This window comes from Nomascus leucogenys, chromosome 10 (genome assembly GCF_006542625.1).
Source record: "Nomascus leucogenys isolate Asia chromosome 10, Asia_NLE_v1, whole genome shotgun sequence".
Lineage (NCBI taxonomy): Eukaryota > Metazoa > Chordata > Mammalia > Primates > Hylobatidae > Nomascus > Nomascus leucogenys.
In genome coordinates this window covers 97,413,318-97,437,623 of record NC_044390.1, presented here as the reverse complement: position 1 = coordinate 97,437,623, position 24,306 = coordinate 97,413,318, and positions in this window count along the sequence as shown.

Genomic DNA, 24,306 nt, shown 5'->3' with positions numbered 1-24,306 from the left:
TTAAATAGTTGACAAGAAGGATATTACCTGCCACTTCTCTTCTAAGTTATTTTATTTGACATGAAGGTCTCTAAAGGGCACAGAGGTTGAGTTGTGTCATTAAGCTATGCATTCTTCAAGTGTCAGATTTTCAGATGCCGTAGCTTAACCTTTGCAATGCTATAGAACCTTGTTCCCAGTCAGCTAAGTTCTTTTTTAACTTTCTTTTCTTTTTTCCTGATGTTGTTCACAGGCGGCTGCAGGCCCAGAGCCCTTCTCATGAAGAGCAGGAAGTACCCGAAGCCACAGCCAGGATTAAAGAGTTGATCTAAACCTTAGATCTTAGCTTTAAGGTTGTAATGTACAGTGAATTTGGTTACATGGAAAAGGAAACAGTAATTGTTGAAGTATGTTTTCTTAAGCTACAGAATAATTTTTGAAATGCTTGCCTTTAATCCGCAGACAGGCTCGCGTTTGAGAAAATATTTTCTTGCTGCTCAAGATGAATGTGAGTGTCTGAAGTACTGGATCTTTGAGCTACATTTTGTCATTTTTTCAAAAAATGAAAAGATGACTCGTGTCATACAATAGAGTTTAAAAGGTTGCTTTTTCTAGCTACCATAACTTTGGTGCCCTGGTTGTGGAATGTTGGAATGGTTTAGTTTCTCGTGCTTCTTACTTAAAATTTGGGACAGTGCTTGATTAAAGAAAAAGAGTAGGGCACCGGTGAGCTCATTATAGCTAGACTAGAACTTTATCTCACCGTGCTTGGGTCAGAGGGTGGAGAGTATCAGGGCTCTGAGCACCACACTTGAGTCTAGCTTTGCTTCTTTCCAGATCTGAGCATCTGTGCTATTGATTCAACTTTCTCAGTCTCCATTTGTTGCTGTGAATGCTGGGTACCACAAGTGATTCCCTCATATGGGAAGTGCCTGACTCAAAATTATGAGGTTTGCATGCGGTAGCTATATAGTGTAACCAAAACATTAGATTGTGGATCTAATAGTAGAAGCCTGCAACTTCTTATCTACCGAGAAAGCATGCAAGAACTGCTAACTCATGCCCCCATGCCTAACAACATGGGTTTCTCAACTTTTAAAGGATTAGAGTCATCTGTTGCTCTTAGGAACCAAAAACTTTGGTGCAACTCCAAATAGAAGTAACAAACATGTATTTTTCCACTGCTAGACTAGCATAATTCCCACGTGTTGTGGGAGGAACCCAGTGGGAGGTGATGAATTATGGGGGTGGGTCTTTCCTGTGCTGTTCTTGTGATAGAACAATCCGCACAATCCTCTTTTACCATCCTGGGATTCACAGGTGATTTTCTTGTCTTGATACTGTCTCAAGGATGATTGTAGGATGCTCAAGTTTCTGGACAGATGATGCTGCTCTAAAGCAGTGCTTCCCACACTGTCAGTGGAAATACCAGCTTTGTTGTTTTTCACTTCCTATATGCCACAAACTGCTACTTTTATAAAATACAACAAAGATAAATTTCTAGGGAAAAAAGTGAAATGAGAAAACACAAAGATACGCAAAATACAAGTTTATGTCTAAAGCCAGTGTCAATTACCAATGCCATCAAATTGCTCTGGTGCCTCCTCTGGCCTTCTGTACCAATTTCTCTCCAATGTGTGACAAGCAGTACATGGGCTGTCTCGAGTCTGTGGACCACACTTTGACTGGCACAGTGATAATGGCCTTATAGCACTGGGTATTAATCCCAACTGTAGTACCAACCAACAAAGCATTCTATCACTTGCAAGGAACAGCAGTGGCACCTGCCTTGGAGTCAGACATGCCTGCTCAGAATGAAGTGTCTTGTGTGCCCTCAGAATGAAGTGTCTTGTGTACCCAAGATTATGTGTTCTGGATGTGCACAGATCTTGGGGGATAATATAGTTTGGCTGTGTCCCCAGCCAAGTCTCATCTTGAACTGTAACTCCCACAATTCCCAAGTGTCATGGGAGGAACCCAGTGGGAGGTGATTGAATTACGGGAGTGCATCTTTCCTGTGCTGTTCTTGTGATAGAGAATGAGTCTCACCAGATCTGATTGTTTTAAAAATGGGAGTTTCCTTGCACAAGCTCCTCTTTTTGCCTGCTGCCATCCATGTAAGACACGACTTGCTCCTCTTTGCCTTCTGCCATGATTGTGAGGCTTCCCCAGCCACGTGGACCTGTGAGTCCAATAAAACCTCTTTCTTTTGTAAGTTGTCCAGTCTCAGGTTTGTCTTTATCAGCAGCATGAAAATGGACTAATACAGGGAAGCTGAGGAAACTGGACTCTCATCCTATCCTCAAAGTTTCGGGTCTGGTTTGACAGTCAGAGAAGAAATAACCCCAGGATGAGTATTACAAAGAAGAACATGAGCAAGATACCAGATACTCCAGAGAAGTCAGGAGAGCTTTCACCAAGGAGGGGATATTTGAAAAAGGTTTTTCCTTCCTTCCTTCCTTCCTTCCTTCCTTCCTTCCTTCCTTCCTTCCTTCCTTCTTTCCTTCCTTCCTCCCTCCCTCCCCCTTCCTTCCTTCCTTCCTTCTTCCTTCCTTCCTTCTTTCCTTCCTTCGTCCCTCCCTCTTTCTTTCTTTCTTCCTTCCTTCCTTCCTTCTTTCCTTCCTTCCTCCCTCCCTCCCCCTTCCTTCCTCCTTCCTTCCTTCCTTCCTTCCTTCCTTCCTTCCTTCTTTCCTTCCTTCGTCCCTTCCTCCTTCTTTCTTTCTTCCTTCCTTCCTTCCTTCCTTCCTTCTTCCTTCTTTCCTTCCTTCCTCCCTCCCTCCCCCTTCCTTCCTCCTTCCTTCTTTCCTTCCTTCCTTCCTTCTTTCCTTCCTTCATCCCTCCCTCTTTCTTCTTCCTTCCTTCCTTCCTTCCTTCTTTCCTTCCTTCCTTCTTTCCTTCCTTCCTCCCTCCCTCCTTCTTTCTTCCTTCCATCCTTCCTTCCTTTTCTTTTCTTTTCTTTTTTTTCTTTTTCTGTCCTTTTTTTTTTGGATGGAGTTTTGCTCTTGTTGCCCAGGCTGGAATGCAATGGTGCAACCGCAACCTCTGCCCTCCAGGACCAAGTGATTCTCCTGCCTCAGCCTCTTGAGTAGCTGGGATTACAGGTGCTCACCACCATGTCCAGCTAATTTTTGTATTTTTAGTAGAGACAGGGTTTTGCCATGATGGCCATGCTGGCCTCCAACTCCTGACCTCAGGTGATCCACCCACCTTGGTCTCCTGAAGTGCCGGGATTACAGGCATGAGCCACCATGCCTGGCCTTGAGAAAGGTTTTCAAAATGGTTAGACATCCATTGGATGGATGCTGGGGGAATGGGGTTGGTGGATGGAGCTGAGAGGTGGAAAAAGACACCCTAGTGATGCAGGACAGTGAGCCCCAAAATTGGGGCTTAGCCTGGAAGGGTTCTTGACTTTGCCCAGGAAAGAACTCAAGGGGGAGCCGGCGGTGCTGGACAGCAACTGTTATGGAAGTGGCCGTGCACAGCGGCAGAGGCGCTGCTCCTCGCAGAGCAGGGCTCCCCCACAGGCAGTGCGTCCAGAGCAGCAGCTCAGAGGCAGGGCTGCAGTCGTATTTATACCCACTTTTAATTACATACAAATAAAGGGGCAGAGTATGCAAAAATTTCTAGGAAAAGGGTGGTAACTTCCAGGTTTTGCCATGGCAATGGTAAACTGACATGGCACACTGGTGGGCGTGTCTTATGGAAAGCTGCTTATGCCCTGGCCCTGTTTTAGCTAGGCCTCAATTTGTTCCAGTATCCAAGCCCCACCTACAGAGTCAAGTCCCACCTCCTACCTCACTAGGCAGGGCAAACAGTGGGTAAAATGTCCATAAACTTGGGCAATAATTAAGACCCTCGAGGTCAAAATTTCCTCCCCTGTGAAATGGAGCTGACAATGCTTGCTTTGTGTGGATATTAAAAGTGATGATGTGCAAAGCATCCACATCTGTGCCTATGTTGTATTCACACAAATAAATGCTAGTTTGTGTCTCTACCCCAGCGTTGGTCCAGAGGCAAGGACCATGGGTAAGCAGTCATCCCCTGCTCTTGGGAATGTGATGCAGGCTCAGAGATCACCGGGCGTCGGGAGAACTCAGTGAGGGGACCCCTAACAGACAAGTGGGCAGGGTAAGGACACCTTCCAGGGACAACAGGGCACTCCAGGATGGTTCCCCAGTGATGGGGAAGCCCTCACCTCCCACAGACCTGAAGAAGCAATGGCTTCCAAGGCATGAGGGGATGGAAAGCGCCAAGGGCGCCCGCGGAGAATGGCAAGCATGCCGGGTTTAATGAGACATGTGTGTGTGTGTGGAGGGGGGCTGTGGGGGAGTGAGTATTAAGGGATTGTATTTTAGTTATGCCTTGTGATGAGCAAGTAACACAAAAACTATAACAAAAGGCCAAATGTGTTCATTTCTCTACCAGAGTCAAAAGTAAAAGCTACTCGAGAACAGCAGGAGAGGTTCTGTCTGGCCGGAGCCAGGAGAGATGCTTTCCGAAGGAAATGACATTCAATATAGTCCTTGAATAACCACAAAACAACAACAGCTGGCACTTCTGAGCACTTACTAGTTGCCAGGCACCATTCTAAGTAATTGGTACATATGAGCTCATTCATCCTCACAGCCTTATTAAGGGACATTAGGGATTGGATTTTGACCTCTCCAAATTTATCTATGGAAGTCCCAACCCCAGAAACTCCAAATGTGACCTTTTTTGAAAATAGGGTCTGTGCAACTGTAACTGATTAAGGTGAGGTCATTAGGGCGGGTCCCCCCTCCGTTGTGATGAGGGTCCTTCTAAGAAGGGGGAAACTTGGGCACAGGCTTGCACGCAGGGAGAATGTGAGGATGGAGGCAGAGATCAGGGTGGAGCCTCACACTCTCGGGATTGCCAAAAATGGCCAGCAGCCATGGTAAGCGAGAAGAGAGGCTTGGAGCAGAAGAAACCAACCCAGCCCACATCTTCACCTCAGACCTGGCCTCCAGAACTGTGAGACAACATATTCCTGTTGTTTAAGCTGCTCATTGTGACACTTTGTTACAGCAGCCCCCAGAAACTAATACAAGGGGGTCATTATCATTGTTCTCTTACAGATCAGGAAACAGGCACAGAGAGGTTATGTGCCTAGGACAGTGATCCAGGGCACGGGGTCTGGGGCCAGACTGCAGGGGGGAGCCATGCACCTGCCATGTGTTTTCCAGGGGCAGAGACTGCAGGCAGGGATACCAGCTAGGAATCTGCAAGGATGAGGCCAGAAACAAGGGCAGAAGAGGGACTGGGGGGCAGCGTGGATGGGAAAGATTGTAGAGCTCTGATTGCCAAGACTTGAGGACATATTTGCCTATACACAGAAAGATGGAATCCTTCCCAGTGTTTTACAAAGCCAGCCTAATCTGCATTCCAAAACCTAACAATTCAAGAAAGAAAATAGAGATTATTCTCTTTCATAATTAAAGATCTCTAAATCCTAAACAGACTACTAGAAAATCAAATTCAGTACTATGCTGAAAAGATAATGCACCATAGCAAATTAGGGGTTTTATTTCGGGTGATGAAAGGATAGCTCATTATTTAGAAACTTACTAATACAATTCACACGAATTGGCTAAAGAAGGAAACCAATGATCATCTTGATACATCTGTGGAGGCATTCGATAAAACACAGAGACAGCTGGGAATAAATAGAAAGACCCTGACTTAATGTGAGGGTGAATATCCACCTTCAGCTAATAGTCAGTGCTGTCCTGAAGGTACAGAGGAGAGGCATCCCCATAAGAGTCAGAATCAAGGATTTTAAATATCATTACTCATATTTGATAACCTTCTAGTTAATGCTAGAAGGCAAGAAACAGAAATAAGAAGTGGAAATAACAAAAAGGAGGAGACTAAAATAAATGAGCAGAATGCATAAGAAGAAATCCTAAAACGTTGCTATGACAATAAAAATAAATGGAGAGAAATATGTATTCCTGGGCAACAATGCTGCGTATTGCAAAGGCATCATTTTCTCCAAAATCATAAGTATACTTAATTCAGTTCCCGTAGTATGAATTTTGGAACTAGATAAAAATGATTCTAACCTGCATATAGAAGGATAAGCATGAGAGCCAGTGTGGGTGAGCAGGTAGCAGGGGGTGCCTGCCTCAGTCATGCACCCAGAGAACGTGGTTCCTCAGCAACCTTTGACCCTGGCCCAACCCTTGACATAAGGCCCCATGGTCCAGGCTCCTGCATGTCATGTACCGGGACATCAGCTGTGGCTCACTTGTGCCCCAGAGGGGGCCTTCCTGTGGCCCAGAAACTAGGACCCCGCTGGCCTGAGCAAACCAGCAGACTTCGCTGCCATTCCAAAAGGGGCAAGGACAGCCTTCTCCAGTGAGGTCTGAGCCCAGCCTGGGGGGGGGGCCTTCCAGCTTGTCCTTCCTTAGTTTTTCTATCCCAGTCCTAGAGTAGCCTATATTTTATAGTTAGTCTCTTATCATCATCATCATTTACATTAAACTTTCCCTGTTTAAATCACTGTGCAATTTCTGTCTCCTGATTGTACCCAAACTAGTACAACAGGTAAGTGTGTTTTGAAAACAAACAAGGAATGACTTTACACAACAAAATTTGTATATAATCTATATATCTATATATATATATATATTCAAATTATATTTGAATAAAATACTTTCAGAAGTCAAATGTGTGTGCGTGTGTGTGGTAATTAAGATAGAGGGGATTTGCAAGGATATGAACAGACGGGTCATTGGGACAAGATATAAAGTCAAGGAGAAGACCAAATAAGAAGAAAGATAACATTTCAAATCAGAATTGAAGGGTGAATTGTTTATTATAACATTTGTTTTGAGACAACTAGATAGCCATTTGGATAGCCATTTAAAATAAAATTAATTAACTTAAATCCCTAACATATGACTTTCTCTGAATACATTTTAGGCAGTTTAAATATGTAAGTGGAAAAAATGAAACTATGGAAATGCTAGACCACAATATTACATGGCTACACATCTGTTTCCATGGTAAAGAATGCCTTTCCAAGGATGAAAATGAAATATCTTCCTTAAAAGAGACTAAGGAAAAGATTCATGTTCATGACTACAGAAACATTTAAACTTTTCCATAAAATTAAAAATTTCAAAAGCTAACTTAAAATGCCAATAACAAACTACAAAAAATATTGTGGATACAGGTTTAAAATTTCAAATATCTAAAGAATTCTTATAAATCAATCAAGTATAGCTAATGTACCCAGTGGAAAAATGGGCAAAGAATAGACAGTCACTTCAATAGCTAGTAATTTTTTAAAAAACAAAAACAGCAAAAACTCATTATTCATCAAACAAATGCAACAACAATGTTGCATTTCATTTCATTTTATGCTTATCCCACAACCAAATCTAGAAAAACAATAGCAGGTGCGGTGGCTTATGTCTGTAATCCTAGCTGTTTGGGAAGCCGAGGCAGGAGGATTGCTTGAGCCCAGAATTTCAAGCCCAGCCTGGGCAACGAAGTGAGACTTTGTCTCCACAAAAAATCAAAAATAAATCAGCCAGGTGTGGTGGCTCTCGCCTGTGGTCCCAGCGACTCAGGAGGCTGAGCTGGGAGAATCACTTGCACCCAGGAGGTTAAAGTTGCCGTGAGCTGTGATTGTGCCACTGTATTCCAGCCTAGGTGATGGAGTGAGACCCGGTCTTGAAATAATAATAATGATAATAATAATAATAATAATAATAATATCCCGTTAGTGAGAACCCATACGGGTGCAGCCTTTTTGGGGATATTTCCATAACACATATCAAAGTTCTTCAAAATCTGCAAATCTCTGACATAGGAATTCTACAGTGAAGAACTGCGCATTAGGAAATGGTAAAAAATAAGCTTTAAGAAGTATAGGCAGAGATATTCTTTACAGCACTATTTATAATATTGAAAAATGGCTAACAAAGTTAATTCCCAATAATAGGCAATTGGCTAAGTAAAGATAAAAGGCATGGGGTGAAAATTCGTGCAGTAATTTTCAATAAAGTCACAAAATAATCCTTAATGACACATGAAAATGTTTATGGTATATTTTAAATGGAAAAAAATAGCATGTAAGAGCAAGCTGCATAGTACAAATTACAAGCAATTGTTTGATAAAAATATCCCATTTTTTAAAGGGGACTGCAGAGCCAGTGTCAAATTGTCAGCTCAGGAAGCACAGGGCTTCTTTCTAGAGGCCCTTGTCTTGGGCTGGGTCTTTCTGCAAAGACTTTTCTGGAAAAGGTGGGCATCCCCCCATCCGTTGATGGCCCCCGAGGTTATCCTCTTGCCTAACTTCCATGGGGCGTTATAAATAGAATACCCTCTTCCTTCAGAAAGGACAAAGTCTCTCGCAGATGGGTGTGCTCCTATCTCTGGCAGCCAGACCTCACAACTGGGATCACAGGACTCTCTCTTTTTCCATCTCAATGAGCGTAGCGGAAAGTGACAGCAAATGGAACGGTTGGCAGGATTGGCCTCTCAGAGGAATATTATCAAATGGGACACCAGCGGCGCTTGGTAATCACACCAAAAGCAGCGGTAGGGAAGAGCATTTATAGGTTAGAGGAGACACTGGAGAATTAAGGTGCCTCGGGAGAAGAGTGCAAATGCCAGCTGACTTCACTAAAACATCTGTCCTTTATGACTCTGAGTTTTTAAAACCTAATTTTAATTTGGAAGCATTACTGGAGCGCTTGGCGAGCCCAGTAGATTCCCTTTTTGCTGTTTTGTAGATAAAATGAAAAAGTCACTCATCCCAATAAGGATCATCTTTATCGCTTGTACGGAGCCAAATGAGTCAATGATAATCTTTGAATCAATCAGGGTCCCAGCAGGGAGAAGAATCTCATTCAGATAGTTCCCTGGAAGACATTTTCATAAAGGGACTCCCTCCAAAGGTGGGCAAGGTTAAGAAAACAACAAGAGAGGCTGAGGCCCTGAGGGAGCGGTGGTGGTAAGGAGTCGTACCCTCTCCCCCAGGCCTGGGGGCAGGAGGAAGGAGTGGTGTTCCCAGTTCCCAGAGCTGCAGACGGCCAGGGCCTTGGACACGGCTTGGAAAGCAGGAGCTGCAGGTGCGTAGGGCACAGCCACACTAAGCCCTGAGTGTGGCAGCAGAGGGCGGTGGGAAGAAACGTCCGACCTGTCTCTGCTGCTGCTCTCTGCTTCCTGGCCAGGGCCTCTCACGGGCCGAACCCACCTCGAAATGCAACAGCAACTGAGTCTGAGGGATGCCACCCTCAGACGTTGAGGAGTGTCTCCTCGGCATTCACGTCCACGCCCAGTCTCAGAATGGGCTTGTTTGAGGATAGAGTCTTTAGAGGTGTAATTGGTTAAGGATCCTGAGCTGAAATCATCCTGGATGCAGGGTAGGCCCTAAATCCAATGACTGGCATCTCTGTAAGAAGAGGAGAGGACCCAGACACAGAGGAGAAGGCCATGTGGCTATGGAGACAGAGGCTGGAGAGGTGCCACCACAAGGTGAGGGACAGAGAACAGTCAGGAGCCGCCAGAGTGAAAAGGGATGAGCAGGGATCCTCCCTGGAGCCTTCAGAGGGAGCAGGACCCTGCTGCCCCCTAGATTTCAGACTTCTGACCCCCAGGACTGTGAGAGAATACGTTTCTGTTGTTTTAAGCCACCCAGTTGGGGTGATTTGTCAGAGCAGCCCCAGGAACTAATAGCAGTCATGAGTGTCAGCCTCCCATGGCAGAGAGTAGGGCCCTGCAATGGGGGCTGGAAGGGTCTTAACCGACAGTAGCCTTACAGCCCTCTCCCAAAGGAAGGAAGCTACTGGATTGCTTCTGTACATTGGCTGCAAGCAACAGAAATGAACTCTGACCAGTGACAATGAAAGGAACTAAAATGGAGCTCGCAGAACTGGAGAAAAGGACGGGAAACCAGCACTAGAAATAGGCAGAGACTCGGAAACTCGGGGGCTTGGATGCAGGGGCTACAGGGAGCGGTGCTGGAGCAGGGACTTGCAGGTCAGGACGCAAGGACCCCAGAACAGCCAACACGACCTTGTAAAAGAACAACCGAGTTGGAGGACCCATAGTTCTCAATTCCAAAGCTTATAAAGCTATAGCAATCAAAACAGTGAGGTGCTAGCATAAATACAGACATATAGCTGCTCATCGGAAGGAATAGAGAGCCCAGATTATAGACTCTTACTTATGGCCAGTTAACTTTCCACAGGGGACAAGCCCATGGGGGAAACGACCGTCCTTTCAATAAATGGTGAGAGACAATTAGATATTCACATGCAAAAGAATGAAGTTGGATGCCCACCTTATACCATATTATACAAACATTAACACCAAATGGAACACAGCCCCCAAATTAAGAGATAAAACTATAGAACTCATAGAGGAAAACATAGGCATAAATCTTCATGACTGTGGATTAAACAACGGTTTCTTAGCTATGATACCAAAAGCACAAGGGAGAAAGGAAAAAAATAGATACGAGTTTCATCAAAATTTAAAACAGTTTTGTGCCTCCAAAATATACTGTAAAGAAAGTGGAAAGTCAATCTACAGAAGAATGTATTTGTAAATCATACATGTGATAAAGGGCTTGTATCTATAACATATGAAGTACTCTTACACCTCATAAAAAGCATGCCTTTTGAACATGGAAAAAGGATCCAAACAGACATTTATCCATAGAAGACATATAAAAGGCCAATCATCATATAAAAAGATTCTCAATGTTGGCCAGACACGCTGGCTCACTCCTGTAATCCCAGCACTTTGGGAGGCCGAGGCAGGCAGATCATCCTGGCTAATACAGTGAAGCCCCGTCTCTACTAAAAATACAAAAAAATTAGCCGGGCGTGGTGGCGGGCACCTGTAGTCCCAGCTACTTGGGAGGCTGAGGCAGGAGAATGGCGTGAACCCAGGAGGCGGAGCTTGCAGTGAGCCGAGATCGTGCCACTGCACTCCAGCCTGGGCGACAGAGTGAGACTCCATCTCAAAAAAAAAAAAAAAAAAAAGATTCTCAATTTTATTTGTCATTAAGAAAATGCACATCAAAGCTACAATGAGTATTACTTCACACCCACTAGGATGACTATAATAAAAAAACAGACAATAACAAGTGTGGTAAGGGTGTGGAAAAATTGGAACCATGATACATCCCTGCTCTGATTGTAAGTGGTGCAGCACTTCGGAAGACAGTTTTGTTTGTTCCGCAAAAACATAAGCATAGAGTTACCACATGATTGGCAATTTGACACCTAAGTATATACCCAAGAGAATTGAAAGCATATGTCATGTAAAAACTTGAACCTGTATGTTTAAAATAGCCCAAAGGTTCACCAATAGACAACCGAATAAACCAAATATTGTATTCTATACAATGGATTATTATTCAGCTGTAAAAAGGAATACAATACATACACTACAATGTAGATGAATCTTGAAAACACGCTGAATGAAATAAGCCAGCCACAAAAGACCACAAACTGTAGGATTTCATTTGCATGAAATGTTTTGAATAGGTAAATCTGTAAAGTCAGAAATAGGTTAATGAGGCTGGGCGTGGTAGTGTATGTAATCCCTGTAATCCCAGCACTTTGGGAGGCCTAGGTGGAAGGATTGCTTGAGGTTGGGAGTTCAAAACCAGCCTGGGCAACATAGTGAGCTCTTGTCTCTACAAAAGTTGTTTTAGAAATTAGCCAGGTGTAGTGGCATATGCCTGTTGTCCTAGTGACTTGGGAGACTGAGGTGGGAGGATTGATTGAGCCTAGTAGTTTGAGGCTGCAGTGAGCAATGATTACACCTCTGCACTCCAGCCTGGGCAACAAAGTGAGAAAAAAAAAAAGGGCAGTGAACGAATGATTCTGAGTCCTAGAGAGGGGTGGAATCAATAACAACTGCTGCTAATGGAGATGCTGTTTCTTTCTGTACTGACGAAAATGTTCTAAAATCAGATAGATTGGTGATGGTTGTACGATGACGTGAATCTACTAAAACCTACTGAATTATAAATTTTAAAGGGATGAATTTTATTGTATGTGAGTTATGGCTCAATAAATTTATTGTAAAACGTCTAGCCCTTTGAGAATAATTTATTTTTCGCAATCTTGCCAAGGTCTTTGTACAAAATATGTATTTTAATAAAATCATTTGGAGGACTTGGAATTTCCCACGAGCTTCAGCTCATATTATGGTCACTTACTACACAATTGATTTTCTTCTAGGTTGGGTCACTTGTGTTTATTTTCCTGTGGGGTGTCCTCAGCAGGAAAAAGAAGCTCTTTTTTTTGGCACTGTGATAAAATTTCTTCATGTTATATTTATAGAAACATAATAGATTCTTTTAAAATAAATGGTAATGTCACACTGGTCTTTGTTTCTTTACCCTTTTAAATATACCCTAGTATCCTAGCTTTTTTTTTTTTTTTACCTCTCAGCAATGACATAAAGTATTTTTTGTTTATAAACATCAAAGGCTCTTTTTAAACAGGAGAATTGCTTGAACCTGGGAGGCGGAGGTTGCAGTGAGCTGATATTGCACCACTGCACTCCATCCAGCCTGGGCAACAGAGTGAGACTCTGTCTCAAAAAAAGAAAAAGGCTCTTTTCAAAAAAATTTTATGCCATTCACATATTGTAAATCTTTTTTAATACTTCTGGTTTACAATTAATCAATCAGTGTAATATGATCTATAACACCACATCATATAATAATGATCTCTGGGGCTCTGTAAAATATTTGTCACCATAGCTAGCTATTTATCAAGAGAATATAAATTAAAAATAAAAACTCTGCATGCTTTGTAAGTGCATGACTTTTATGAGTGGAGAGAAATCTCTACAATAGGATATTTTTCTTCGAGGCTGGAATATTTAAGCCTGCATTTCACAACGAAGTTTGGTTTACACGGGTATTTACTATTTGAAAATATCTGTGGGTGGTTTTAGGCTAAAATAATCATCTATTTCCAAAACCTTGATATCAGGTTTTATATGGCAATGGCTTCCTGCTTGCATAAACAGCACGCGGGTCTCCCTTCAGGGAGACTTGACTTTGATAACTCTGAGTCCCTTGTGTCTGAAGCAGGCGCTGATGGGTTCTTCCCCTTTGGGTTTATGTTTGTGACCATTTTGCAGTTTATCTTAAAGAGGAGCTTTCAGTGAGAGAACGTGTGCTTTGCACTCCCTTCCCTAAGTCATGCTATCCTAAGTAGTCCCTGTGCTAATCATCACAGAAGCGTTGCTCATATCATTTATGGCACAAATTGGGACCTCTTGAGAATGAAAGATAATTGCTCTTCACAAGTCACAGGACAGCAGGTGTCAGCCAGGACTGTTTGAGCAAACCAGGATGCATTGCATTCCTGGGGGAACCCTCCAGTCCGAGAATCATCTCCACATTGAGACCACCTGACCTGTGCCGAGCATTAAGCTAACACTGTGTGTGTGGTGCGTTTCCTGACCTCCCATAACAACTTGGTGAAGTGGGTGCCATGACATCTCTACACAGAATGAGGAAGCCATATGTAACATACATGCCTGCAGGATTCCATCCATTGATCACATTCTCTTTAGATACTCCACACCGATTCCTCTCCTATTCCTCTCTCTCTCTCTCTCTCTCTCTCTCTCTCTCTCTCTCTCTGTCTCATCTGTCTCCTTTGCAAGCTCATCCTTTTCTTCAGGGCCATTCAAAGAGCATTCTTAGGCATGGTCCTAGACCACCTTGTTCTCCTCTCTCCCATCTCACTCACCCACATGGCTTCACTCAACACCCATACGTGAATAACTTACAAATGTACATCTCTAGTGCAGTTACTTAACATCTGCTTTGGAATGACTCAAAGGTATCTCCAATCCGGCATGTCACCTTTTCACTCTCATCCTGATAGCCAAGTCTTACCTATGAACCTTCTACATATCTTTCAAATCCGACCACTGTTCTCCATTTCTGACCCCACCCTGGAGCAGGCTCCTTGCATCCTTCACTTGGACTATCGCAATCACATCCATATTCCTCCAATCTGCCCTCCACAGAACTCCCTCCTGCACAAAGCCCTCCAGTGGCCTCCCAGTACTTTCAGGACAAACACGAAACTCTGTCAACAGCGCCTGTAACACCTTGCATGACGGGGCTCTTCTTCACTTGCCCTGGCTATTGCAGATTAATTCCTTCAATCTTCCTCTGACCCCTGTCTTCTGGTTGTGTAGATCAGAGTGGCCCATGGAGGTACGGCGGATGGCACAGCCAAGACACACACACTGGGGTTTCCATCCCAGGCGTTAAATAAGGCATTTGCATGGATGCCTTGCGGCTGGCACATGTTGGCATATTAGGCTTTCTCTCTCGCCCTTAGCAAGTGTGACTATGAAATCCTGCTGTTTTTGTGTTCTCCAAGGCTGTGGTAATAAGTACCATAGTCGGGCGGCTTAGACCACAGAGGTGCATTCTCTCATTCTCCTGGGTGCCAGACATCTGGAATCAAGGTGCCGCGGGGTTGGTTCCCTCTGAGCATGTGAGGGAGAATCTACTCTGGGCCTCTCTTCCCGGTTCTGGTGGCCTCGGGCACCCTCCCTGTGTCTTCGCACTATCTGCTGTCTGTGCATACCTGCCCTGCGTCCAAATTTCCCCTTTTGATAAGGACATCATATTCGATTAGGGCCCATCTTAACGGCATCATCTCCACTTGGCCTGCCAAAGACTCTATTTCCAAATAAGGCCAGTTTCACAGGGATTGGAGGTGAGGACCTATGGAAGGTGGGGAGAGGTAATTCTGCCCACAACATCTGCCTTATCCTGCAAGCCTGGGTGAGTCCAGCACTCGGGCCCTCATTCAGCAGCTCTTACAGAGTGCCTGGAACCTGTCCAGGTGATGACGCCCAGCAATGTACACAGCCGACAAATATCTGCACGCAGTGGAGAAAGACAGAGAAGGATGGAGATCCAGGGAAGGGGTGCTGTGATTTCGGATGGCACCCTCGAGGAGGGCCTCACTGAGAAGGTAACATCTGAGCAGGGGCTGGGGGACTCGAGGCAGCCACATTTGTCCCAGAGGGAAGTGGGTGAGGTCCAGGTAGGGGAAACAGCAGTGGTAGAGATGTCCAGGCTGGAGCATCTGGCCTGTTCGGAAACTGCAAGGAGGCATTCAGGCTTGGGCAGAGGGATCCAGGGGCAGAGGGATCCAGGAGCAGAGGGTGCAGCTGTCAGAAGGGGAACGGAGACCTGGCAGCCTTTGCGGCCTTGGAGGCGATCATGGCTCTGACTCTGTGAGAGAGAATTTGGAAGGCTGCAGTGTTGGGGAGACCGGGGGTGGGGACAAGAACAGTAGTGGGGAGGCCGGTGGGGAGGCGGCTGCCTCATCCAGGCAGGAATCCAGGTGGCTTGGAGCCACGTCCATTGCTTTCATGAGCCCTCTTTTGCCTGACTCCCTCCACAGCTGGTTTCCCAGCCCTGAAGTCTGGTCTCACTGCTCGCCACTTGTTTGTTGCTCCTGGCATGTGTTTAACACACAGCGGTTATGCGACTCTTGGATGCTGACATGCTGGTAGACGCTGGGGCTGAATGGCAGGTCAGGGTTGGCCTGTGTTGGGCAAGGAGCTCAGGCCCAACTGTGGACTCTGGGTAGTCACGACCTGGGAATTGCAGGGCAGCAAGTTCTCCAGTTCTTCCTCATGAGCTGCCAAGGAGGCTCTGCCACAGCCCGACACCCTGGAGCCCAGGGAGGCAGGACTCGTGGGCAGTGCTGGAGGACTGTGGAGGCGGGTGTGTGCTCTGTGAGGAGCTGGGAGTGCACAGCTGTGTGGCTATGGGGTTGTCACAGCTGCACCCGCCCCTCCATCTAGAATGGCAGCTGACATCTGCAAAGGGAGACGCAGAAAGGGTCCAGGGTGCTTCTGAAAAAGACAGCAAAGGCTTAGCCTGTTGATGCCCCACCTCGTATTATAGGAAAGTCAGCACAAGAAGAGGGCACAGGAGAAAGTCTCCTGGGAGTCTCTCCTGAGGAATCATGGACAAACAGCAGACACTGCTCCTGTCTTGACAGATCCTACCGTCTAGTGTGCAGCACAGACATCTGGGAAGCAACCAAATGCATGTAAGCAGAGCCTATGACGAGGGACACAAAGGGAACCTCCAGGAAGAGCGAGAATGTCACACGGCAGAAGCCAAACCACGTCTGTGGATGTGGGCAGGCTTCGGGGGAGGCGTTGACTGGGCTGTGGGCTGCAGTGGCTCTGGGCTGCTGCTAGTGACACATAGGGGGTCAGGGCATGAATTTCCTGGGTTGCAACCAGCACGTTTTATAAAAATGAAGTATTAATAGAACAGAATAGAAAATAAAAGATTGCATGGCACAGACTACACGCTATTTTGTGAAACTTTTGTCTCAGTTATACATACACACACACACACACATACACAAACACATAAATACACACACACACACATACACAAATGTACACACATACACATACATACACATATACACACAATACATGCATGCACACATGCACATACATACACATACATATATACACGTGTACATATGCACATATACACAACACATGCACATTAACACATACATGCATGCACATGCACACACACATACACACCCATACATGCTCATAAACACATACACATATACACATATACACACATATGTACACACATACACTCACACACAGGTACATGCACACACATGCACACACAGACACACATACACACGTACAAAAAAACACATACACATATACATGCATACATGCACACACATACACATACACACATATGTATGCACACATAATGCACACACACATGCAGACACAGACATGCAAACACACATGCACACACAAACACAAAACACATACACACGCACATACATGCACATATACACACACACACACACACGCACAGTTGTGATAAAAATGCTTTTTCTGACCATAGGCTGCACTCCGAAATGTGTGAAGGAAAAGTGGGAGGGAGGGGAATTGGGACGGGCGCAGGGATGAAAGGCACCATGTGTAGAGTGGACAGGCCACAGGCCGTGGGGCAGCAGAACCGTGTGTAGAGTGGACAGACGACAGGCCGTGGGGCAGCAGACAGGAAGCTGGCGCAGCCAGGGCCACAGAGGAAGGGGAGGCTCTGGCAGGGCCAGCACCGCAATCCCAGGTGGCCTGAGCTCCTCACAGCAGCAGGGCCAGGTGATGGGGAAAGAGCAGGAAGAGCCACAAGGAGGGGGCCATCCAGGAAGGAGGAAGGGCAGGGCTGTGCAGACATGCAAAGGAGGCCGATCAGAAACAGTGGGGCAAACCCAGGGGTGAGCAGCCAGGACCTCAGAGTCCTGGCAGCAGAGGAGCTGGTCCCTGAGTGGATGGAGCTGCCTGAGAACACAGGAGGCGAAGGCGGTGGGTGAGAGATGGTCATGGAGCTCGGGGGCTTGAGATGCCGAGGCCCCTTTCTCTTTGAACAGAGAAACAGGTCCTGAAACCTAAATCTCCACCTCCCCCATCTCCATGCAGCTAGCTGAAATGTTGGCTTTACTTACTTGGTAACTTCAGTGGACGCTTTTCACCACGATGGCATTATTTTACCTAAGTAAGTAACCCTCACCCCGTGCCCATTTTGGGGGGTATACTTCCTAATTAAAAACAAACAGGTCAATGCGTCGATTTTAAAAACTGTTCTGGTTTTTCCTTTTCAACTACGTCTCAAATTCAGCCATGACGTTGCCACACAGCTGCCCTTGGTGGAGGTCAAATAACAGCTGCTGCCTTGTTTCTTAAGCATTTAGGCTGTATTTCACTGATTCAAAGACTAGCGTCTTTCATTTCTGACTTCTACGTGGGCTTTGCTCCCAATGGCATCTTAGAATTGCTGTTGGGCAGGTCACTGTGGTGACATGGTGGTCATCACAGCCTGCCCAGGCTCACGCGTGGTCATAGCTGTTCATCAGTGACTTATGTATGCTGTCAGCACTACATGTGTTGAGTTTAGTCATTGTTGAAGTGTTATTAAAAAAAAAACAACAACATTTTGGTTTGGTTATGAAAAGCAGGCCTCAGTAGGCTATCAAAAAGGCAAATAGTTGTCTTAAGAGGAATGACTCCAATTCCACATTTTTTTCTTCCAAAGCAACATCCAAGGGCTTTAGGGAATCCAGGAAGACATCCACAAATAGATGAAGCTGAGATCTGAGCACAAGGATGAGCCCTCACGTGCCAAGCAATGCCAGGCTTGGCCAAAGGCACTGACCCGGCTCTCAGAAAAGATGAGAGAAACTTCACAGCCAAGAGTGGTGGGGTAGCTGGTTCATGTGCCACAGGAGATTATAATTAAGACATTACGGGCCAGGCGCGGTGGCTCATCCTTGTAATCCCAGCACTTTGGGAGGCTGAGGCGGGCGGATCACGAGGTCAGCAGATCGAGACCACGGTGAAACCCCGTCTCTACTAAAAATACAAAAAAAAAAAAATTAGCCGGGCGTGGTGGCAGGTGCCTGTAGTCCCAACTACTCAGAGAGGCTGAGGCAGGAGAATGGCAGGAACCTGGGAGGTGGAGCTTGCAGTGAGCCGAGATCGCGCCACTGCATTCCAGCCTGGGAGACAGAGCAAGACTCCGTCTCAAAAAAAAAAGACATTACGTCAGACTGTATTTGGCAGTGACCTTTCTTCCTTAGTGTTGTTTTGCGGCGTTAAAATAACAATCATTTATCTTGCTCACGAATCTTCAATTTGCGCAGGGCTCAGGGGGACAGCTTGTCTCTGTTCTGTGAGGTGTCACCCAGGGCCGCTTGCCTGGGTGTGAAGGATTTACTTCTAGCTTGGCGGGAGTGTGGCCGGTGCTGAGGGCTGGTGGCCTTGGTTGCTTTCCACATGGGTCTCTCCAAAGGCTGCTTTAGCTCCCTTACAACATGGTGGCCAGGGCATGAAAAAAGCAGGCATCCCGAGAGAGGGGGTAGAAAGTGACAGGGGGTCACTCCCACCATAGTCTACTGGACAAGCCATTATAGAACCCAGTATCAAGACATAGTTCCCCAAGGTCATGTCCTTTGCAGCAACATGGATGGAGCTGGAAATCATTATCTTAAGTGAACTAACGCAGGAACAGAAAACCAAATACCACATGTTCTCACTTACAAGCAGGAGCTAAACATCGAGTGCACATGGACACAAAGAAGTAAACAGACACTGGGGCCTACTTGAGGGTAGAGGGTAGGAAGAAGGAGAGGATTGAAAAGGTACCTATTCGGTACTATGCTTATTACCTGGGTGACAAAATAATCTGTACACCAAGCCCTTGAAACTCTCAATTTACCTATGTAACAAACCTGCACATGCGCCCCCAAACCTAAAATAAAAGTTAAAAAAGACATGGTTTCCTGTTTTTAAAACATACTGATTTATAATTCACATGCCATAAAATTCACCCTTTAAGGTGTAAAATTCAGTGGCTTTTAGTATATGTACAAGATTGAGCAACCATCACCGCTGTCTAATTCTGATATGTTTGTATCACCCCCCCTCCCCCCCGCAAAGAAACCCCATACCCATTAGGAGTCATTCCTCACCTCCTCCTTTTAGCCCCTAGAAATTACTAATCTGCTTTCTGGGTCTGTGGATCTGCATATTCTCAACATCATGTATACATGAAATCATATGATGAGTGACGTTTCTTTCGGTGTGGCTTCTTTCACTTGCCATGATGTTTCCAAGGCTCATCTGTGTTGCAGCGTGTGTCAGCACTCTCCTCTTTTTTATGGCTGAATAACATTCTATTGTAGAGGATATCACATATTGATTATCAGTTTATCAAGATAGACACTTAGATAGTTTTGACATTTTGGCTATTACAAAGACGCTGTGAACATTTATGTACCAGTTTTTGTGTGGCCACAGGCCTCCAATTTTCTTGGGTATGTACCTGGAAGTGAAATTGTGGAGTCATATGATAACTCTATGTTTATTTTGTTTTAACTTTTAATTTAGGTTCAGGAGTACATGTGCAGGTACATGTTTGTTATATAGGTAAACTCATGTCATGGGGTTTGTTTTACAGATTATTTCATCACCCAGGTACTAAGCCTAGTACCCAACAGTTCTTTTTACTGCTCCTCTCCCTTCTCCAAACCCCCACCCTCAAGTAGGCCCCAGCACTTGTTGTTCTCCTCTTTGTGTCCATGTGTTCTCACCATTTAGTTCTCACTTATAAGTGAGACTGTGCGGCATTTGCTAAGGATAATGACCTCCAGCTCCATCCATGTCCCTGCAAAAGAAATGACCTTATTCTTTTTTTTCGGCTGCATAGTATTCCACGGTGTATATGTACCATGTTTGCTTTATTCAGTCTGCCATTGATAGACATCTAGGTTGATTTCATGTCTTTGCTATTGTGAGTAGTGCTGCAATGAGCATTCACGTGCACCTGTCTTTATGGTAGAATGATTTATATTCCTTTGGGTGTATACCTAGTAATGGGATTGCTGGGTGGAATGGTAGTAATGCTATGTTTACATTTTTGAAGAACTGACAAACTATTTTCCAAAGGACCTGTACCATTTTATAATCCCACCAGTAATGTTTGAGGATTCCAATTGCCCTACCTGCCTGCCATCACTTATTATCACTCTTTTTGATTGTCGGCAGTCTAGTGGGTATAAAGTTGTATCTCATTGTGTTATTGATTTGCACTCAAACAGTGATTAATGATGTGGAGCATCTTTTCAGGTGCTTATTGGCCATCTTTCTACCTTCTTTGGAAAGAATAGAAAAATGTCTATTCAGATCCTATGGCTGCTTCTTAACTGGCTTATTTGTCACTTTGTTACTGACTTGCAAGAGTTCTCTGTATGTTTGAGATATGAGTCTCTTATCAGAAATGCAATTTACAAAAACTTTTTCCCATTGCATGAGTTGTCTTTTCTTGATGGTGTCCTTTGAAATGTACAAGTTTTTAACTTCGATGTTGTCCAACTTATCTTTTTCTTTTGTTGCATATGCTTTTGGTTGCGTATCTAAGAAGGCATTGCCAACTCAAAGTCATGAAGACTTACCCTTCTGTTTTCTACTAAGAGTTGTATTGCTTTAGTTCTCACATGTAGGTCTTTGATCCATCCTGAGTTGATTTTTGTGTCTGGTGTGAGGTAGGAATCTCACTTATTTCTGTGGATATCCAGTTGTCCTAGAAACATTCACTGAAAAGATTATTCTTTTCCCCAATGAGTTGTCTTGGCACCTTTCTTAAAAATCAATAGGCCATAAATATGAGGGTTTATTTCTGGACTGTCAATTCCATCCCATTGATCTCCACGTGTATCCTCATGCTATTACAATGCTGTGTTGATTACTGTAACAGTGTACTAAGTTTTCAATTCAGAAAGTTTTAGTCCTCCAATGTGTTTATTTTTAAAATTTGTTTTGACTATTCTTAGTCTCTTGCATTTCAATGTGAATTTTAGGATCATCTTGTTAATTTCTGCAAAGAAGCCAACTGTAACATTGATAGAGATTACCTTGAAGCTGTAGATCAATTTGGGGAGTATTGCCATCTCAACAATGTTAAGCCTTCCCAACCACGAACATGAGATATTCTTTCCATTTATCTAGTCTTTAAATGGTATTTTAGACAGTGTACATACCTTGTACTTCTCTTACATTTATTGCTAGGTATTTAATGCCTTTTGATGCTGTTATCAATGTACTTGTTTTCTTAATTCCATTTTTGGATTGTTCGTTGCTAGTGTGTAGAGATTTTTTTGAGTTTTACACGTTGATATTTTGTCCTGCAAACTTGCTGAGCTCATTTATGGACTCTAATGGTTTTTTTCTGTGGATACCTTCGGATTTCTTTTTTGTTTGCAAGATCATGTTATCTGTAACTAGAGATAGTTTTACTTCTTCCTTTCTACCTGGAAGCCTTTCCCCTCCCAACCCCACTTCTTATACAGAAGAATGTCAAAATACTTGGGGTTCTGTTTGAAAACTGTCAACCTAATTAGTAGTGGTATATAATTAATGGTGGGCCTTAAAATGGATGGCATCTAAGATTTGAAGACGTATAGTTGATATAACTGGTTATTTTAAATATAGCTCATTTACTTTTCATGTTTCCAAGAGATAGATGCTATTATAGTCTCCATTTCACAAATGAGGATCCTGAGGCACAGAAAGGCTACACTACATACTGGAGGTGATCCTGCTGTGAGATGCTGGGGCTGGGATTTAAACCAGATCATCTGGCTCCAGCTCTTGTCCTCTATTGATCTCTAAGTCATCACACCCAATCCACTGTATTAAATAAGGTACGCCGCCTGTGAAAGCAACCATCATTTCCCCAGCAACTGTGTCTTCCTCTTCAGGAGAAGAATAACACTTCTCAAACAGCTTGCGCTCCGCTCTCGTAACATACATTTATGTTTTGATGAATAATGGACATCCTGCCTGGTCATTTTGAAATTTGACTTTGCCTTTATTGAGGCCATCTCATTCTCAAATTTCCTTGTGAAGTTGTAGTGTTTGCCGTGTCATGCTTTTGCCATCTTTGGTCTATTTAGGGTGTTGCCTTTAAGATGCACTTCACTTTAGGCCATTTTCAGACGATCCTCTGGCTTGGGTGGAGCTCTCTGTGCTGGGAGAAGAAAAATATCACGTGCAAGTTGTTGAGGCTTGTAACCTTTTTGTTTGTTTGTTTGTTTTGAGACAGAGTCTCTCTCCGTCGGCCAGGCTGGCATGCAGTGGTGCGATCTCGGCTCACTGCAAGATCTGCCTCCCCGGTTCACACCATTCTCCTGCCCCAGCCTCCCAAGTAGCTGGGACTACAGGCACCCGCCACCATGCCCGGCTAATTTTTTTGTATTTTCAGTAGAGACGGGGTTTCACTGTGTTAGCCAGGATGGTCTCGATCTCCTGACCTTGTGATCTGCCTGCCTCGGTCTCCCAAAGTGCTGGGATTACAGGCGTGAGCCACCGTGCCTGGACGAGGCTTGTAACTTTTTACAGTATATATCCTGCATAAAAAACTTTTGCGGCCAGGTGTGGTGACTCACACCTGCAATCCCACCACGCTGGGAGCTGAGGCAGGAGGATGGCTTGAGCTCAGGAGTTCGAGACCAGCTGAGCAACATAGTGAGACCCCATCCCTACAAAAAAATTTAAAAAGCTGGGTGTAGTGGTGCACATCTGTGGTCCCAGCTACTCAGGAGGCTGAGGCAGGAGGATCACTTAAGCCCAGAAGTCAGAGGCTGTAGTGGGCCATGTTTGTATCCCTGAACTATAGCCTGGGCAGCAGAATGAGACTTTGTCTCATAAAAGAAAAAAAATCATTTGCAATTAGACTGCTGAGCATGGAGTGTTTGTTTTAATCAGCACCATCTTGGTATCAAGTCTAAGAGACTGCAGATATTTAAATTACTAAATAAAAGAACTGTGGATTCTCTTTAGAAAGAGCACAACTCAATTCTATAATTCCAGGTTTATGTTGACAATGTCCACAATTTTAATGTTTTTCTAAAAAAATGATTTTTCTATGGTACTGGGGAAACAAACGAATGTCCAAAACTGAGCCCTACCAACAGATATTTCAAGTATCTGTTAGGAATTACACTTGTCTCCACAAAACAAAAACCTGACTCTAGTGGCTTTACCAAATAAGGGTTTGTTTTGCTCACATAACAAGAAGTCACGAGATGGAAAAGCCCAGCTGATGCAGTAACTCCACTATCTTCCCGCTCCACCCTCCTTAGTGCATGGCTTTCATATACGTTGTGACCTCGTGGCTGCAAGAAGGCTGCCACACCTCCAGACTTGCATCTATTCCAGGCAGGAAAAAGAAGGAAAATCCCAGATGAGAGCTAAAGAAAGAAACCAAACCTTTATGGCATTATCAGTCTCTATGACCTTTTGAAAAATTTTAAGGCAATGTTGAGCTTTTAAGGCAACGTCGATTAGCTTCAGAAGGAGTGTAGAAGGTAGGTGATCCATAGAGGCTTAATGCCAGATTGTGAGAAACTCTTTAGAGTACAGACAATGGCAGAACGCAGCTCTATTTATTTACTTGGGGAATATAGAAGGAAATGTCAATATTTATGTCAGACAAACATGAGCCATCGGGTAGGTGGAGAAATCATTATTACTTCCCCTTGTTCATGGCACATGGGCCATGTCCCATAAATGTACAAGCAGACTCTCACCTCAGGTTCTGCCAGTGCTTTCCCTTTTGTCTGAACTATTTCTCCTTGGGTGTCAGTGTGGCTCATTCTCTCACTTCCTCTGGATCTCAGTGTGTGCTGGTTACTGACCTGTCACCTCTCAGCTCCAAACCCACCCTCC